Source organism: Poecilia formosa, unplaced genomic scaffold, assembly GCF_000485575.1.
Source record: "Poecilia formosa unplaced genomic scaffold, Poecilia_formosa-5.1.2 Scaffold164, whole genome shotgun sequence".
Taxonomy (NCBI): domain Eukaryota; kingdom Metazoa; phylum Chordata; class Actinopteri; order Cyprinodontiformes; family Poeciliidae; genus Poecilia; species Poecilia formosa.
This window is the reverse complement of record NW_006800103.1, coordinates 490,557-510,987: the sequence shown is the minus strand read 5'-3', so window position 1 is coordinate 510,987 and position 20,431 is coordinate 490,557. Positions and strand designations below refer to the sequence as shown.

Below are 20,431 nucleotides of genomic sequence, written 5' to 3'. Positions count from 1 at the left end.
GGTTCAGAAAACAGATGGATTGTTGGGTTTTTCATTGCTAACAGAACTGAGCAGTGTTGCTGTCAACCAGGCTAACCTGCAAGCCACACTTCCTGTCTTATTTCAAAATGAAAGTTTAAAACATAAATACATAACCCAAAGCTTAAACCACATATGTACATAATAGTAAACACTTATTTTACCACATGGCATCGCATGTTTAACAGCTACTGTGTAGTACACTGAGTTTTAGAAATTATAAAATAGGAATTTTCTTTATTGTCCCCCATAGGGGAAATTCAGAATATCATGGGGTTTTAGTATTGAACTGCAAGATCTAGTTCTCCTCCTAACAGAATAGCTGTATCAATACAAGGAAGTCTTTTAAACAATTCATGAAGATGTTTACATCATACATGTCAATTCTGAATTTTAATCAAGAATTGTGTTTCCTTTGGTTATTTTTTTCAGATTTGGAAAGAGGATGATAAAAACTGGGAAGGAATCGGCGCCATTCAGCGGCTAGACCACTCAAAAGGTTGGTGGGTTTTACTGACATTCAATCACCGTCTCTCCATCTGGGACTCATAGTAACATCGCCTATTTGTTTTCAACGTACTTTGCTTTCTGTCCCGTTCACTTTTTCCGAAATTGTTCTTTCTGTGCGTCTTTGTAAATGTCCCAGTGGATAAAGGGAAGATTAGCGCCAGTTTGCCTTGATTACACTATTCTTGTTGGAGTTGAGGAGGGGGGGGGGAAGCAGCCACTCAGTGATTTGAACACGTGCAGGGAACAAGTGATTGTGATCAATAAAAAGTAAGGGGGGTGGGTTGGAGAAAAATGAGCAAGTGCTGTAAGGGAATGAATTGCCAATTTCTGTTCTTGTCAAGTGTCTTTGGAAGGCAGCTCTTGAGAGAAAGCTGTTTCTGGTGAAGGACTCTGGCACCAGTGCGGGTGTGCGTGCATGTTAGAGGAAATGAGGGTTGCTCAGCAGTCAGTTGAGCATAATTGAAGCATCTGACAATTTTGCATCTATGTATTGTTCTAAATGTTGGACTAAGCTGAATGTTTTTTCTATAGCCATTGTTTCCACCAAAAAAGGGGGGGGGGAAGTAATTGGTTGTAAAGGTAACAAATGTTTTATGAACCCATTTTTTTGCTGAAAAATAAATCAGTTGATTCAACCTGATGAAGGGACTTAAATGAATGGCTTTGAAAAAGCTTTTATGAACTAAGAGACACACAGAGAAACATGCATGTAGTTTCTGAACCTGGTCATCAGGATGTTGATGCCAAGCAACAACCTGCTATATTCTCACTAATTCAGATATGTTTCCAATGAGATCATCATGTCTTTGTACTTTACTCATTATTGTTTTTACTTTCAATGTATTACTCAACCAGCTTTATAAGCGTAGAGACTGTCAGATTGGAATTAGAGCTTATTTGAATTCTTGGAACAGATTCTTTGAATTTTGCAATTTCTAACATTTTTTCTCTCCAGGTTTTACAGTAAAGACTCAAATTATTGAAGCCCTATGCTAATAATGATTAAAATAATGTAAACCTAACAATGAAAATGTTAATGTGATGAGAACAAACCTAAAGTGGGGTGAGAAGGTAGAGACGTAGACTATGAACTGTCTACATACCAGCAGATGTGGTAGCTGGAGAATCAGATCAGGTCTGAGGACAAGGCCTTGAAAGAAACAGAACTGCCAATTTATTGTTTTATGTATTTATTTTTTTTACCAAAGGCTCCATCTTTAAGAGTACAAACACTTTCAGAAACTATTCCTACCAACTTTTACACATTTTTCCATATTCCTGATTTCCTGCCACAGACCAACACAACATAGTGCTTAATTGTTTAGTGGAAGAAAAAAAGGCTTAAATTCTTTAAAAAAATAAAATTGAAAAGTATGTCATAATAGATGGAACAAGATTGTGCTCTGACATGCTGTTGGAAGTATCGTATTTAGGTCATTTTGACTCCATGACCTGTTGGATACGTTGTCTGGTGCATTGCGCAAGAAAATAAATTAATAAAGCTTGATCAAATGTGCATGTGCTGTCTGAGTTGACAACGATGAGCTGTGCTGTATAAAAGCTTGCTCACGACTCGGTAACCTTGGTTAATGTCTTTGTCAGCCAAGCTGCATGCAGCCAGGCTGCCGTCTTCAAATTCCTTTTTCTTTTTCCTTCCCCTTCTGTTATGTACTGAAAATCAACCAACACTGTAAATTTTATGTCACATCACTGAAGTTTCTGCCAAAACATGTGGTATTAATTTATATAGAACTCTTGCTCTTAAATTTGAAGGGAGTTGCAGCCAACTCCCTTCAAAGGTCAGTAAATAGAGTCCACCTGCATGTCATTTAGTATAAACTCGGCTAATCTGCAAAAGCCTCTGAGGTTTGTTAGAAAACATTAGTGAATATAGATGGATATTTGCCATGCAGAGCACTTTCTGCAGTTCGATCTGTTGAAAATGTGCTTTATGAATACAGTTGACATTGACAGAAGATACAGGAGTTGGAAAACAATATCTCAAGCTTCCACATCTCACTGAGCTCCGTTCAATCCATCATCTAAAAGAGTTTGACACAACTACAAACCTGTCAAGACATTTCTGCCCAAACTGGCCAACTGAGGAAGTGGAAGAAACCAAAAGGTCCATGGCAACTCTGGAGGAGCTACAGTAATCCTCAGCTCGAAGAACCTGTCATACAACAGTTATTAGCCTTTCACTCCTCAGATTTAGGCTTTTTGGAAGCCATTGCTGAGGGAAAGCCAAACTTAAAAACTGCTGAAGACCTGAAGCAGAGGTTCACTTCCAGCAGAGTAATACACCTAAACATAAGGCCAGAGCTGCAATGGAATAGTTTAAAGTATATACATGTTGTGGAATGGTCTATTCAAAGTCAAGAACTAAGACCGGTTGAGTCTATCAATGGGAGTAGTTATTAGTTTGAAACTTGGGCCCTGTCCACACGGAGACTGTGCATCCGTGTGGATTTGACATGTTGGAAGGCCAGAAACGGTTAAACGATCGCGAGCGTTTTCCAGAGAGGATGGATTTTTAAAAAGTCATTTTCCAAAAATGATCTATGCAAAATCTCACTGCTGTTTAACACACAATGGGACACCATTTCAGTTGGTAGTTTTTTAAAGTTTGTGGAAGCATACCCCAAAAGATGTGCAGCTGGAATAGCTGCAAAAAGCAGTTCCACAAAATTGCAAATAAGTGGGGCTAAGTAAAAATGCACACCACACTTTTGAGATTTTCATTTGTAAAGAAAGTGAACAGCATGAATCCCTTTTGTTCCACTTCAGTAGTGCATAATTGCTTGACTGATTAGGATCTCACCTGGGCTTTTTTTTTTCTTTTTAATTCTAGATGAGTTTGTTAATCCAAGCTTTTAAAATGCTTAGAATAACAAGACCAGTGGAAGGAGAAAATGTTGCCCTACAAAGAAAGTACCTCTCTTTGAAAAAGGATTCTGTCTTGCCTCTAAGTCTAAAATATTTCAGTGACTATGGAACCAAGGAAAGAGGTCACATTTGCTCTGGTTTTTCCTACCATCAATGAAACATTCCTGTGTTCCAGGTGCAAGTCTGCCTGCAGAGGTAGATCTTCCCCTTCGCAAGCCACAAAATATCATTCGTCTTACAAAACCTTCTCAGTTGCTGGGCACTGACTAGCTCTGGGCTCATTCTGTTTGCATAAAACATCTACCTGTTCACTACAAACAGAATTTAATAGATTTATGTTTTAATATTGACAGTTAGACGGATTTAAGTCTTTGACTACACCGAAATGAGAAGTTTAGACTTAAAAATAAAACAATGCTAAGAGAATCTTTAATTGATTTGCTCTTTCCTGGGGATCTTTAGTAAATTTGTATAAATACATTTCAGGATAATGGCATATTAAAGCTTTTGTGTGCATCATAAGGAGTAATATGGAGGCTAGCTGTAAAGTTCAGAAGAACTAAAGGAGTGGTTAGCAGAGGGATACAAACTCCTAAATGTGCTTGTGAGGGGAAGTGGTGAAATGTAAAAGCAAAATTTTTTTTTAACTGTGCAACTTTCATGTTTGCTGCTTCTTGACCAGGATTATTTTGAAAAAGAGGCGTTTAATCTCACTGGGTTTTCATTCTGGTAAAATAAAGGTGAAATTAAAGAAGGAAAATGAACCAACTTGGTCTTTGAAAATGTCAAGTCAAATGTTTTTTCTGATGAACCGTCTTGTTTTTTTCCACAGGTATCTATTTTTTTTTTTAGATCAGCTTATCTCTCGTTTTAACAAATCTGGACTACTGAGCACACCTGAATCTAAACGGCACCCGGTGTGCCTGCAACACAGCTGCTTAGAAAAAATACAGAAGTCCACCAGGAAAAGTCATTGATCACCATCTTCATCTTTCTCTTGTGTGCTGAAACTACTAAAGTCATCTTCCTCAGTGTTGCTGTTCTCTTCATCATCTAGCAGTTCAGCCGTTTGAAACCCGTTGGTAAAAACAATCAAATAGTAGCTGCATCACAGCATTCAAAGAGTAAAATGTAGAGGCTCCTAGTCCAGAAATTATGATCAACTATAGTAAAAACTCTCATAAAACCTTTTAAATTGTTGAAGAAAAATGAAAACTGGCATGTAGCAAATTCTAATGCAATTCCAATTAACAGAACCAAACATTGTGCTTAATTTCTAAACTGCTTGGGAGTTTCATCCTTAAACTTCTAACTCAAAGTCAGATGTGTGTGTGGCCTCTAAATTACTTTGGTTTGGTTCTGGCCTGCTCATTAAGCTTTTACCTCTCCGGCCTCTGGGACTCATGGCAACACCACGCCATACTAATTAGAGAACTGTAGAGCTAATAGTTGTTGTGGGATCTCAGCTTTATGTGTAAAATGGTAGCTCAGCATGTTGGAACTGATGGAATGTCTCTTTTTATTTAGGTTTTTTTCATGCAGTATCATTCATGGGAGATGTTCTCCTGTTCTTTGAAGAGGGAGAGATCTAATTTAATGTTGGACAGAGCAAGAGGCCACAATTCCTCTGCTTCATATGTTTCCTGCTGGAGTTCATTGCACGCTGTGCTCTTTGGTTGTTTAGTTCTGTAACGCAGAAACGTACTCTAATTTCCCTCCAGCATTTTATTGGCAATCTAAATGAGGTACTGAAAGATCAGTGTGCAATCAGCATAATAATAGATGCATTTCATATTCATGGATTGTATAAAGAAAAGCTTAGCTGTGACCTGTGCACATGTGCATAGATGATGCGTTCACTCCCTTTAGCCACGCCGTCAGCTACCATCTTCCAACGTTTGGTGAAATGTATACATTTGGTGAAGCGCCAACTTGGTCTCCATTTGCTGAAAAATAAGCTTTCATCCATCTGATGGCATTCAACTCATTTTATTGAATGTGATGCTTAAAGAAAATAAGCTAAAATGTTTTTTTAATAAAGTCTGAATCTTAACCTTTCAGATGGATAGATAGATGGATAGATGTGCTACTGAACAGCTACAGTGCACTTTCTGCCTCAGTCTCTGGGGATTCAGTCTCGGATGGAAAATGGTTCACTTCAGCCTGGAAAGCATGTTCTTCATGCTAATAATAGAGCATACACACATGCATACTGTGTCCTTCTGCTGTACAGAAAAGTAATGGGGGATTTCAAACCATGAATTGTTTGAATTCATTTAGATCTATTTTTGTGCCTGAAGCACAAGAATTTATTCTAAACCTGCCTAACCCTAATTTGTCTTGCATTGTTTTTCACTATTTGTCTGTTTTGCAGTTTTTCTGGTCAACATAAGTGATTTTTAAATCATTTGTTTTCTCTGATCAAGATAAGATGCACATAGTTATATTTCAGCATTTTCTAGCAGGATACCATCAAACCTCAAAGGCTGTTTTATAATGAAACACTGTGGTAATGATCCATGCTTATGAGTTTGGTACAGTTTATAGTTAAATCTGGTGTTTTAGAGGGAAAAAAAAATGTAACTTCAGTTCCTGAGAAATGCAGTAAGTGACCGTTCTCTCTCCGTCAATCATACATCCAGAAGATTTGCTCTCAACTCGCCTTTTAATTACAACAAGCGACAAAATAGAGCTGGAAGATGCTAAACAAATGCTACAAACAAGAGAAGCTACACTGCTTACGATCTAAAAACAAAAGTAGGAAACTCTTACTTAAAATAATATGTTTGGTTTACTTCAGTTTCAGGCCAAAAATTAAAGTTAATTAGTTGGGTCTGATCAGGTTCAGACACTGTAACACATCTCTGCTGCCATTTCTAAGACAAGTGCTAATCTATGAAATATTGCCATTTGTCAGTGATTATCCTTTATTTTTATTTAATTATATTTCATAATTATACATACTTTTAAAATATACCCTTTGCGAGCCTCGGTGATTTTATTTTTATACGCTCCACCATGATGCTCCGTCAGGATTCTGAATCCACTGATGATTTGTTCCAAGCGGGATAAGTCGGCTGGTTTAAAGCTCTGCTGTACATCAGAGTAGGGTGTTGGCATGCAGAAAATGGAGGAACTCTGCAGCGCGGTGCTGATGCATTTGTTTCAGAGCATGCAGGAGTAAATGCAGGAGCTGGGTGTGTTCAACTCGGCTTTAACATTTCACTGAATCCAAGTGATGTTCATGTTGAAGCTCACAGCACTGGAGCAAAAAGACTCCAGCCATATATTTGCTTTGAACTATTCTCCGTTTTTTTGTTTCTGTTGTTCCACATCCTTTGTCTCCTGTTGTCTACTATTCAATCTCCTGTTTCTCGGTGATTATCCTTGCGGTAATACTGTAATTATGGCCCATTTTGTTCATTGTGCTTGTTGTACTCCAGTTACTGCTGCAGATGATGGTAATACTGTGTAGCATCTGTCTCCTCCTTTCGAACATGCGGTATTCTGCGGTCCTCTCACAATAATCCCATTCATGAATCCGGTGTTTATGTCAGTGATATGGATGGAACTGCAGGAATCAGATGTTGTCTGACCTGATAGTTGAACATAAAACTGGAACAGGGCTGAGTCATTGTCACTTTTGGAGATAAATCATCCTTTTCTTTCTGTTTTTACACCATTATCACAATATCTCTTATCCCTGTACAGCATAGCTTAACTCTTATCATAGCCGCTCTTTCCTTAAATCTGTTATCTGGATGTAAAGAAACATTAATGCTAAAACTGAGTTCAGCACAAAGACACTGATGTGAAAAGACACATTTTCACTAAAGGCAGAGGATAATGGATCCTTTGTGCTGGAGAGGCTGAATGATACCTGAACATGAAGGAGGTGGGATGGTGGATCTCAGAAAAGAGAATAAAACAAAATGAAAACACTTCAACTAGATAAATGTACAGTGCTGCTTGAAAGTTTGTGAACCAGTTGATTAGTTTAGATTTTTCTTTATTTTTACCATGAATTTCTTATCTTCTCATTACCAGTTTTTGTATATGAAATGTCAGGTTTATGTTCATCAATTCCATTCACTTGTTTTGAGGAAAATGTGCAAGTTGAAAGCAAACTAAATGAAAAATGGAATCGGAGCATCTGCAAGAGTAAATGAACCACAGCTGCACTGGTTAAGTCAACTAGGTAAAAGACTCAGGTGAAGCACATCTGAGTGCTCAAGTAATCAGTTATTACTGATTACTTGCAGACCAATCAAATGAGACATCATTGGGAAACGTTTTGGGCCACACTGGTTAAAAGGGAGAGGACCAAAGTGGTTTGGTTGGTTGTGCCAAGGCATAAAGACCAGATCAATAATGCCGAGAGGAAAGGAGACATCCGAGGACATCAGGAAGAAGGTGGTGACACCCATCAGTCTGGGGAAAGCTACAAGACCATCACCAAAAGATTCCAGCTTCATCCATCCACTGTAAGACAAATCATTTACAAATGGAGGGCACTAGGCATCACCACAACTCTGCAAAGAAGTGGACAGCCATCAAAACTTACACAAAGAACCACCAGAGAAATAATAATGCAGGTATAGGCCAACCCACGCATCACCTCCAGAGAGTTGCAGGCCTCTCTGTAGACATATGTACATTGATCCCAGACGCTGACAATCAGGTGAAATATCAAAAGACATGGTATTGATGGGAGAGTTGCTAGAAGGAAGCCTCTGCTCTCAAGAAAGAACAAAGCTGCATGTTTAAAGTTTGCCAGAGAGCACTTGGACAAACCAGAGGTTTTCTGGAAGTCCATTCTGTGGATGGATGAGTCCAAAATTGAATTATTTGGCCTCAATCAAAAGTGCCATGTTTGGAGAAAAGTCAACACTGCATTTACAGAAAAGTACCTCCTCCCTACAGTGAAGCACGGTGGTGGAAATGTGAAAGTCTGGGCCTGCTGGACGACTCCATATGATCCAGGGAAGCATCAATTCCCAGGACTATCAACAAATTATTTACCAGAATCTTCTGCCATCAGAGTTGAAACCGGGACAGAAATGGATTATGCAACAAGACAATGACCCAAAGCATTCCAGCAAAAGTACCAAAAAATGGCTTAAGAGAAAGAAGATTCACACTCTGGATTGGCCCAGTCAAAGTCNTGGAATAGTTTAAAGTATATACATGTTGTGGAATGGTCTATTCAAAGTCAAGAACTAAGACCGGTTGAGTCTATCAATGGGAGTAGTTATTAGTTTGAAACTTGGGCCCTGTCCACACGGAGACTGTGCATCCGTGTGGATTTGACATGTTGGAAGACCAGAAACGGTTAAACGATCGCGAGCGTTTTCCAGAGAGGATGGATTTTTAAAAAGTCATTTTCCAAAAATGATCTATGCAAAATCTCACTGCTGTTTAACACACAATGGGACACCATTTCAGTTGGTAGTTTTTTAAAGTTTGTGGAAGCATACCCCAAAAGATGTGCAGCTGGAATAGCTGCAAAAAGCAGTTCCACAAAATTGCAAATAAGTGGGGCTAAGTAAAAATGCATACCACACTTTTGAGATTTTCATTTGTAAAGAAAGTGAACAGCATGAATCCCTTTTGTTCCACTTCAGTAGTGCATAATTGCTTGACTGATTAGGATCTCACCTGGGCTTTTTTTTTTCTTTTTAATTCTAGATGAGTTTGTTAATCCAAGCTTTTAAAATGCTTAGAATAACAAGACCAGTGGAAGGAGAAAATGTTGCCCTACAAAGAAAGTACCTCTCTTTGAAAAAGGATTCTGTCTTGCCTCTAAGTCTAAAATATTTCAGTGACTATGGAACCAAGGAAAGAGGTCACATTTGCTCTGGTTTTTCCTACCATCAATGAAACATTCCTGTGTTCCAGGTGCAAGTCTGCCTGCAGAGGTAGATCTTCCCCTTCGCAAGCCACAAAATATCATTCGTCTTACAAAACCTTCTCAGTTGCTGGGCACTGACTAGCTCTGGGCTCATTCTGTTTGCATAAAACATCTACCTGTTCACTACAAACAGAATTTAATAGATTTATGTTTTAATATTGACAGTTAGACGGATTTAAGTCTTTGACTACACCGAAATGAGAAGTTTAGACTTAAAAATAAAACAATGCTAAGAGAATATTTAATCCATTTGCTCTTTCCTGGGGATCTTTAGTAAATTTGTATAAATACATTTCAGGTTAATAGCATATTAAAGCGTTTGTGTGCATCATAAGGAGTAATATGGAGGCTAGCTGTAAAGTTCAGAAGAACTAAAGGAGTGGTTAGCAGAGGGATACAAACTCCTAAATGTGCTTGTGAGGGGAAGTGGTGAAATGTAAAAGCAAAATTTTTTTTTAACTGTGCAACTTTCATGTTTGCTGCTTCTTGACCAGGATTATTTTGAAAAAGAGGCGTTTAATCTCACTGGGTTTTCATTCTGGTAAAATAAAGGTGAAATTAAAGAAGGAAAATGAACCAACTTGGTCTTTGAAAATGTCAAGTCAAATGTTTTTTCTGATGAACCGTCTTGTTTTTTTCCACAGGTATCTATTTTTTTTTTTAGATCAGCTTATCTCTCGTTTTAACAAATCTGGACTACTGAGCACACCTGAATCTAAACGGCACCCGGTGTGCCTGCAACACAGCTGCTTAGAAAAAATACAGAAGTCCACCAGGAAAAGTCATTGATCACCATCTTCATCTTTCTCTTGTGTGCTGAAACTACTAAAGTCATCTTCCTCAGTGTTGCTGTTCTCTTCATCATCTAGCAGTTCAGCCGTTTGAAACCCGTTGGTAAAAACAATCAAATAGTAGCTGCATCACAGCATTCAAAAAGAGTAAAATGTAGAGGCTCCTAGTCCAGAAATTATGATCAACTATAGTAAAAACTCTCATAAAACCTTTTAAATTGTTGAAGAAAAATGAAAACTGGCATGTAGCAAATTCTAATGCAATTCCAATTAACAGAACCAAACATTGTGCTTAATTTCTAAACTGCTTGGGAGTTTCATCCTTAAACTTCTAAATCAAAGTCAGATGTGTGTGTGGCCTCTAAATTACTTTGGTTTGGTTCTGGCCTGCTCATTAAGCTTTTACCTCTCCGGCCTCTGGGACTCATGGCAACACCACGCCATACTAATTAGAGAACTGTAGAGCTAATAGTTGTTGTGGGATCTCAGCTTTATGTGTAAAATGGTAGCTCAGCATGTTGGAACTGATGGAATGTCTCTTTTTATTTAGGTTTTTTTCATGCAGTATCATTCATGGGAGATGTTCTCCTGTTCTTTGAAGAGGGAGAGATCTAATTTAATGTTGGACAGAGCAAGAGGCCACAATTCCTCTGCTTCATATGTTTCCTGCTGGAGTTCATTGCACGCTGTGCTCTTTGGTTGTTTAGTTCTGTAACGCAGAAACGTACTCTAATTTCCCTCCAGCATTTTATTGGCAATCTAAATGAGGTACTGAAAGATCAGTGTGCAATCAGCATAATAATAGATGCATTTCATATTCATGGATTGTATAAAGAAAAGCTTAGCTGTGACCTGTGCACATGTGCATAGATGATGCGTTCACTCCCTTTAGCCACGCCGTCAGCTACCATCTTCCAACGTTTGGTGAAATGTATACATTTGGTGAAGCGCCAACTTGGTCTCCATTTGCTGAAAAATAAGCTTTCATCCATCTGATGGCATTCAACTCATTTTATTGAATGTGATGCTTAAAGAAAATAAGCTAAAATGTTTTTTTAATAAAGTCTGAATCTTAACCTTTCAGATGGATAGATAGATGGATAGATGTGCTACTGAACAGCTACAGTGCACTTTCTGCCTCAGTCTCTGGGGATTCAGTCTCGGATGGAAAATGGTTCACTTCAGCCTGGAAAGCATGTTCTTCATGCTAATAATAGAGCATACACACATGCATACTGTGTCCTTCTGCTGTACAGAAAAGTAATGGGGGATTTCAAACCATGAATTGTTTGAATTCATTTAGATCTATTTTTGTGCCTGAAGCACAAGAATTTATTCTAAACCTGCCTAACCCTAATTTGTCTTGCATTGTTTTTCACTATTTGTCTGTTTTGCAGTTTTTCTGGTCAACATAAGTGATTTTTAAATCATTTGTTTTCTCTGATCAAGATAAGATGCACATAGTTATATTTCAGCATTTTCTAGCAGGATACCATCAAACCTCAAAGGCTGTTTTATAATGAAACACTGTGGTAATGATCCATGCTTATGAGTTTGGTACAGTTTATAGTTAAATCTGGTGTTTTAGAGGGAAAAAAAAATGTAACTTCAGTTCCTGAGAAATGCAGTAAGTGACCGTTCTCTCTCCGTCAATCATACATCCAGAAGATTTGCTCTCAACTCGCCTTTTAATTACAACAAGCGACAAAATAGAGCTGGAAGATGCTAAACAAATGCTACAAACAAGAGAAGCTACACTGCTTACGATCTAAAAACAAAAGTAGGAAACTCTTACTTAAAATAATATGTTTGGTTTACTTCAGTTTCAGGCCAAAAATTAAAGTTAATTAGTTGGGTCTGATCAGGTTCAGACACTGTAACACATCTCTGCTGCCATTTCTAAGACAAGTGCTAATCTATGAAATATTGCCATTTGTCAGTGATTATCCTTTATTTTTATTTAATTATATTTCATAATTATACATACTTTTAAAATATACCCTTTGCGAGCCTCGGTGATTTTATTTTTATACGCTCCACCATGATGCTCCGTCAGGATTCTGAATCCACTGATGATTTGTTCCAAGCGGGATAAGTCGGCTGGTTTAAAGCTCTGCTGTACATCAGAGTAGGGTGTTGGCATGCAGAAAATGGAGGAACTCTGCAGCGCGGTGCTGATGCATTTGTTTCAGAGCATGCAGGAGTAAATGCAGGAGCTGGGTGTGTTCAACTCGGCTTTAACATTTCACTGAATCCAAGTGATGTTCATGTTGAAGCTCACAGCACTGGAGCAAAAAGACTCCAGCCATATATTTGCTTTGAACTATTCTCCGTTTTTTGTTTCTGTTGTTCCACATCCTTTGTCTCCTGTTGTCTACTATTCAATCTCCTGTTTCTCAGTGATTATCCTTGCGGTAATACTGTAATTATGGCCCATTTTGTTCATTGTGCTTGTTGTACTCCAGTTACTGCTGCAGATGATGGTAATACTGTGTAGCATCTGTCTCCTCCTTTCGAACATGCGGTATTCTGCGGTCCTCTCACAATAATCCCATTCATGAATCCGGTGTTTATGTCAGTGATATGGATGGAACTGCAGGAATCAGATGTTGTCTGACCTGATAGTTGAACATAAAACTGGAACAGGGCTGAGTCATTGTCACTTTTGGAGATAAATCATCCTTTTCTTTCTGTTTTTACACCATTATCACAATATCTCTTATCCCTGTACAGCATAGCTTAACTCTTATCATAGCCGCTCTTTCCTTAAATCTGTTATCTGGATGTAAAGAAACATTAATGCTAAAACTGAGTTCAGCACAAAGACACTGATGTGAAAAGACACATTTTCACTAAAGGCAGAGGATAATGGATCCTTTGTGCTGGAGAGGCTGGATGATACCTGAACATGAAGGAGGTGGGATGGTGGATCTCAGAAAAGAGAATAAAACAAAATGAAAACACTTCAACTAGATAAATGTACAGTGTTGCTTGAAAGTTTGTGAACCAGTTGATTAGTTTAGATTTTTCTTTATTTTTACCATGATTTTCTTATTTTCTCATTACCAGTTTTTGTATATGAAATGTCAGGTTTATGTTCATCAATTCCATTCACTTGTTTTGAGGAAAATGTGCAAGTTGAAAGCAAACTAAATGAAAAATGGAATCGGAGCATCTGCAAGAGTAAATGAACCACAGCTGCACTGGTTAAGTCAACTAGGTAAAAGACTCAGGTGAAGCACATCTGAGTGCTCAAGTAATCAGTTATTACTGATTACTTGCAGACCAATCAAATGAGACATCATTGGGAAACGTTTTGGGCCACACTGGTTAAAAGGGAGAGGACCAAAGTGGTTTGGTTGGTTGTGCCAAGGCATAAAGACCAGATCAATAATGCCGAGAGGAAAGGAGACATCCGAGGACATCAGGAAGAAGGTGGTGACACCCATCAGTCTGGGGAAAGCTACAAGACCATCACCAAAAGATTCCAGCTTCATCCATCCACTGTAAGACAAATCATTTACAAATGGAGGGCACTAGGCATCACCACAACTCTGCAAAGAAGTGGACAGCCATCAAAACTTACACAAAGAACCACCAGAGAAATAATAATGCAGGTATAGGCCAACCCACGCATCACCTCCAGAGAGTTGCAGGCCTCTCTGTAGACATATGTACATTGATCCCAGACGCTGACAATCAGGTGAAATATCAAAAGACATGGTATTGATGGGAGAGTTGCTAGAAGGAAGCCTCTGCTCTCAAGAAAGAACAAAGCTGCATGTTTAAAGTTTGCCAGAGAGCACTTGGACAAACCAGAGGTTTTCTGGAAGTCCATTATCTGGATGGATGAGTCCAAAATTGAATTATTTGGCCTCAATCAAAAGTGCCATGTTTGGAGAAAGGTCAACACTGCATTTACAGAAAAGTACCTCCTCCCTACAGTGAAGCACGGTGGTGGAAATGTGAAAGTCTGGGCCTGCTGGACGACTCCATATGATCCAGGGAAGCATCAATTCCCAGGACTATCAACAAATTATTTACCAGAATCTTCTGCCATCAGAGTTGAAACCAGGACAGAAATGGATTATGCAACAAGACAATGACCCAAAGCATTCCAGCAAAAGTACCAAAAAATGGCTTAAGAGAAAGAAGATTCACACTCTGGATTGGCCCAGTCAAAGTCTGGATCTAAATCCCATGGAAATGCTGTGGCAAGATCTGAAGCGGGCAGTACATGCTGGATGTCCCTCCAACCTCTCTCAACTGGCAGAGTTCTGCAAGGAGGAGTGGACAAAAATCCCAAAAAGCAGATGTGAGACATTAGTTTGTGGTTACAAAAGATGTTCAGTTGAAGTAATGGCTGCAAAAGGAGGTGCCACAAGGTACTAACTGAAAGAGTTCATACTTTTGCTCTTGGCAGATTTTCTCATTTTGACAGATCAAATACTTTTGTTGAATAAATAATGAAAATGTGTATTTATTTTTTTTTCCTTGTGTTCCTTATTTGGAAGGTCCGCATTACAATTTCAGCTTTGGATGTTCATAATTTTTCTTTAGAAAACAATGGCCATGTTTGGGTGGTTCTCAAACTTTCAAGCAGCACTGTAGACTCTAATATGTGTGAGATCCTCAGAACTGTTGTAGATGTAAATTACTAAACATTGTCAAAGGGGATGTACAGAGAGGACGGCAAGGAAGAAGAGATGGATATGAGAGAGAAAGTAGAAATGAAGCTCGGCGAGGAGGTTAGGAACCTGGAATCAATGAAGTCTTTGTTAACAAGGGCTGACCTGCCTCTTTTCCCCGCCTACATTAGACCTTCATTGCTCCCTTTGCTCCTCACTCCGCCGCTCAGGGTAGCTGAATATGTGTTCGGTATTTTAACCAGCAGCCACTTCAGATTTTAGCTGAGATGACTGAAGGGAAAACTTCAGCTCAGCCATACAGAGCTTTGAAAACACACTTTCTAATACCCAGTGTTACCAAAACCTTGTTGATAATTTTACTTAAGGTTATACTAACCCCCAGGTCAACATTTTTGCAGATATTCTGTCTAAATGGGTTATTTAGGGTTCCATCTTTGTTTCTGTGTGAATTTGGACATTTTTTCACAATTTTAGTTCGGCATCATTTTTTCCATAAATCGTCTCCTTCAGTCGAACAGTGTTTGGGTACTTGAATTTTCCCATTGGTTGCATTTGGTATGATTGTCACAGCGCCACATTCAAGTGTAAAATCAAAGTGTGTAATATGTGTTGCTTTAAGAGACAAATAATCCTTTTCTTGCTTTCTGTTTTTACACCAAAGCACATGACTCTTACGGAGCCATCAGTCCTTACCTGGGTTTGAGTCCCGGCCCGTTGACCTTTGCCCCTTCGCCATTCCCTCTCTCATAAACCACTTTCCTGTCAGATCACTTTGAAATAAATACCACTAGAGCTGAAAAAACCTTAAATGGGTGCAAATTGCTCCAATCCACCGGACTTCTGTTTGTGTCTCCTATTTAGTGCAACCTGCTTTCACAACCTGCTGCAGAAATACAGTAAGCAGCATGTGCAACACAGTTGCAATAAATAACGTCAGAAATTTGTGAATTATTATTGAACAAATGTTTGCCAATGAAAGCGGTTCAGTTGCTTCTCATTTCCAGTCACAGTTATTATTATGCTGAGCAGATGAAGACTATTCTTAAACATCAGAAGTCTGAATGACACGTTTATGCTTTTCCACTCAGATAACTGAGGCTGTTTTTTTTCTCCTAAGAGTGCCAAACATCTGTCTTTTCTCATCCCTCTCTCATTGCCAATCTTTGCAAAGAGGGGGATTAGGTGGGAGAAGGAAAAAGGTAGGAAAGGCAGAGAGAGAGAGAGATTATCCCAGCAGATTTCCACTTGTGAGGTCATTGAAAGTAGTCGGTAACACTGGAGAGAAAGAGATCAGGAAGAAATTTGGATAATCAGAAGTCTGTAGGCTCTAAAGGAGGAATAATAGAACAGAGAAAATGCAGGAAAATCTCTTAAATTCAAATAGTGACTTAAAAAAGAGGCTAGATTATTTTTACATGCGTCCTGCTACATGTTTCTTGATCATTTTGGCATTAATTACACAATCGGTTTGGATAGATGGACAGAAAATCTGAGGTAAGCTGCACACTTAATGATAATCCTTTATGAGGAAATGTACATCCTCATAAAATTCAGCCTTACCAATATTGACCAGATTTTAGTTGTTGAACTTGCTCTAGTTTGCTTGTCGAGTTGTTTTTCATTCATGTGAGGAGTGGGCTGCACATGTGTTTCAGTTTTGTAGGAAATGCATTTGTTTATTTAAATTCAGTGAAAAGCCAACAACGCATGGTGGTGATGGAAAAGTTAAAGTACAGTTTGATTACTGAACTCGGTCTCTCATTACTCTTGGCAGTGACAGATGTGTACTTTAGGAGGTTTCTGCTGTTGGTTTAAAAAAAGAAAGAAAGTCAATGTTCCTTATGACTGCTTTGTTAGACTAGATGCTCCATAGCAAATAATCACAATTCATATAACATTTGCAGTTTAAAAAAAATCATACAAATACACGTGTACATGTTACTATCAATAGTTACAGTACCGTTAAAAATGTTTGTGTCCCATCATGAATTTCTTATTACACCAGGCAGGTGTTATCAAATATAAACTCTGTTAATGATGAATATAGTTTCAAATAATAATTTCACTTCACTTTCACAAGTCATAAAACTCTCCAAGTTACCCAAATAAAAACATTTCTGCAAAGGAGCGTCGTCCAAAATGTCTCCATTTCTACGACTCGTCACCATTTATCACAGAGTTCCTCCTGGCAAGGCGGCCAAAGCCGCTTAGCAAGCGATTACTTTTCCACACAGGGCCAGGTTGGTTTGGATGCCTTATTTCTCCTTAATAAATCATTATTTGAAAATTACTTTCTGTATTTACTTGGCGTATTGTGGTGTGATATAATCTGACTGATTATCTTAAACACAATATATCTATGAGGAGGTGAGTACTTTTTCACGTCGGCGTCCTTGCTCCATGATTGGATTTGATTACAATTCACCTGCTAATGACTGGAATGATAGAAATGCTCCGAATGTCTCATTACACAGAACTCCATTTCAGCCCAGATGGAATCGGTAATGGCATGTATGGCTTCACATATGAGCTTCGTGTTTTGGCTATGCAAGGCTGGCCTCTAATATGATGATCTTATTCGGCTCTTGCTAACCTGGAAAGTCATACTAGCTGAAGTGTTCCCAGATTTTCCTTTCAAAACAACTTCAACAACTGCTGTTCTCTGCCCCGCTCCGGTCCTCAGGTGGTTTTCTTCCAGAAAGGTCAAAGTTCAGCAGTCCAGACCCAAAGTCTCCTTTAGTTAGTTGTGTCTGACTGTAAAGAAAGAACACTACATAATTGATGAAAGCAAAAATGTATCTTACATGCATATAAACGTATGGGAACGATTCTGCTGGAAATGCAAGTGTTAGAATCCTGCTCAATACAAATATATGGATTAATGTTTCATAAAGTCTAAAGTGTTTTTGGACATATTTGATGATTTTCCTTCCCTCTGTGCATCCTCTATTTTAAAACGGTCAAAGACGAAGCAACTTTGTGGCCAACAGTTTTGCAGTTTCCATCCAGGAGGTTTTAGCCATTTAACAGCATTTAGTTGGTGAATAATAGTACAAATGTGCATATTTCTCACAAACACTCCTCAGATGTACTTCTGTCTCCTGCAGATACACAAACTGTATAATGGATGCAGATTAGCTGAAGTGAAATACCAACATTGCTGTCCAAACTCATTTCTGCACAAAACGGGGTGACAAACTTCTGACCAATCACACAGTACTTCACACAGAGCTCCATCGAAATAGTTTGACCAGGGCCTGGTGTCGAGAAGCCCAGCCAGATGCCTCTCTGCGAACAAAATGAGGCCATTTTTGTCACACGTCTACGTCAATTAGAGGCGATTTCAGCACTTCTGATGATGTGGGAGCCTTAACTATTTGAGTCTCTAATTTATTTCTGCAGATCTGCAGAGCTTTACGCCGACACCAGCTTGCATGTTTTGCATTATGCAAAGTCTTAAACTGGCCAAAACTGGGTTTATTTATTCTTAATAAAAATACATTGATTAAAAATATTCCCCTTGCTCAGGTAACTTTTTTCCTAATATTTATTCATGCATAGATGGACACTAGAGGCTCAGATTGTCTCTGTTCTGTTTGTACCTGCAGACTCGTCCTGCTGCTGCTTCTGTTGCCGTCCATGTTTGTGTCATTATGTCACACTCGTTTGACAATCCCACCTGTTCCAGGATCCTTTCTTACCTTTTTATTTTATGGTGATTACAGTCTCAGGTGGATCAATGAGACAACAAGACTGCTTAGTTGTTTTGGACCATCAGTCCCATAGAAACTCCAGCTGGATTTCCCAAAAACACAGAATCCTTCCAATGGTTAATTCACTCAAAAACAGACTGAAATGCTCACTACCACAGGCTAATTTACAGATCACAAAACAAACACACTTTAACACACATTTCTTGTCTGACACTTTTGCATACATAGAAATGTTATGCAAAAGTACCCTCAGGATGTCTTGTCTAAGGTGTAATATTTTCTTTTTAAATTCTGGCACTTAGCAAAAGTAATGTGTTCAACATGTAAAAAAAAAAAGCATTCCCAGCAAATGTGCTTCGTATTAAGCAACAAAGAAAACATGCTGCTTTTACCTCCCCTTCAGCAGTTACAGTTCACATTTATAATACCTGTCTGTCTGCAGAGCTGCAGCTACTGTCAGAACATTGAGCACAATGTGTACGACACAGAAGCTCAGGCATAGATGACTTCAGGCAAAAGATCATCAAGCAACATTAAGTCAGAGCAGCTGCATGGGTGAAACTTGGAAATCTCTCAGCATTATAATAAAAAGACATTTGAATGTAGAAGGAACATCACTTTGTATCTCAAACACTTCAGCTGTGCTGCATTTGCATCTGGATGTACAGCATTCACTTTGCCTTCTTACAGATTCCTTCTGTACCTGACCTGCAGATATAAATCATTTAAATGAGGGGGGAAAAAAGATTAAAGGAGCATGGAAATTGTGTAAAAGCAACACATCAACTGAAAAATGAATAAACTCAAGTGGAATCCAATGCAGCTTTTGGCTTTTTATTATAACAATTATCAGTTGGTAATTAAATTCAAACACTGATTGAAGCTAAAATATACATTTCTTCAAAAAGTGTTATTCTAATTGCATGACACAAAATAAAATGTATTTCTGCACTTTAAAAGAAAAAAAAATCTATATGTGAAGAGCCAGCAGAGCTGAACGTGTCTCATGTCCCTCTTACACACACTTCAAAGAAATAATATGACTAAAAACAATGAGACGTTTTGGCTGTTTCAGTTCCATCGCCCAGCTCTTAATCTGTTTCAATAAGGTGATGAAATTCATATTCACTTCCCAGTCTTTTAAATTGGCAACAGGGAACATCTTGATGGGGAGACGGAGTGTGGTGCAACAATCTTCAGAATTGCCAAACTGTTTTGGAAGCAATGTAAATATGAAATCATTTCATTAACAATCCTGCACTGTTGCATCTGAAGCAGACTGTGTACAGTCTATGAAGTTGCCAAGAAACTATTTGATGTTATAAACTTGATGTTATGAAGATTATGAAAGCGTTTTATTAGGCTAAATTTGAAATGGTTCTAAAAGAATAGCTATGTAGAGCGCCTTATGTCTTCTGAATCATTCAGTGGACTCCTACCATTTACTCACAGCACGACAAACTGTTATTATCCAGTCATATGCAGATCAGCAGCTAATGCATGAATGTGATACGACTCGTTAGCTTTTGACACAACGTAGATTTCCTGTGGCAAAAGTGTCTTTACTCACTGCTAGATATTGCGTTAGCTTTGTGCCTCCTCTGTATACTCCCCTACTTCTCCTACACTCCAAGGGCATGTAGGTCAGGTGAAATGGAGATGCTGACATTTAGGATTAAACACCCATGTATTCCCAGAGAGATGCCCTTAGCCTGATTGGAAATGTGTAAGTGTGCTAAATTAATTATTAGGGTCACCAGTGCGTCGGAAGAACTCTAGTCACATTTGCCTTTGTTGGCATTACGGTACACTGGAAAATCCTGCTGGCCCTGGAGCGATTGCATGTGAACTTCAAACCTGCAAACTGTTGTGCATTTTTACTGGGATTTTATTTGATAGCTTCACAAAAGTTAGTGTAAGATTTTTAAATGGGAGGATATATATATATATATA

The 20,431-nt window shown here is 38.5% G+C and overlaps 1 protein-coding gene and 1 long non-coding RNA gene across 14 annotated transcripts in view; one reads left to right on the top strand and one right to left on the bottom strand.

Moving 5' to 3' along the window:
* LOC103146627 (teneurin-3-like) overlaps nt 1-20,431 on the top strand; it is a 290,558-nt gene that overhangs the window by 41,114 nt on the left and 229,013 nt on the right. For 11 of the 13 annotated variants that reach the window (XM_016677776.1, XM_016677777.1, XM_016677782.1 and 8 more), the window contains exon 2: nt 451-521. The exons of 1 other annotated variant lie outside the window; for it this stretch is intronic. The gene's annotated coding sequence lies outside the window, so the exon portion shown is untranslated. The remainder of the gene's footprint in view (nt 1-450; nt 522-20,431) is intronic. One more of the 13 variants, XM_007564630.2, reaches the window with a different exon arrangement.
* Nucleotides 8,128-13,030, bottom strand: LOC107837660 (uncharacterized). The gene is made up of 3 exons (XR_001663701.1): nt 13,019-13,030; nt 10,523-10,533; nt 8,128-8,374 (listed from the first exon to the last, which is right to left on the bottom strand). It is a non-coding gene; the product is annotated as an uncharacterized LOC107837660 (long non-coding RNA).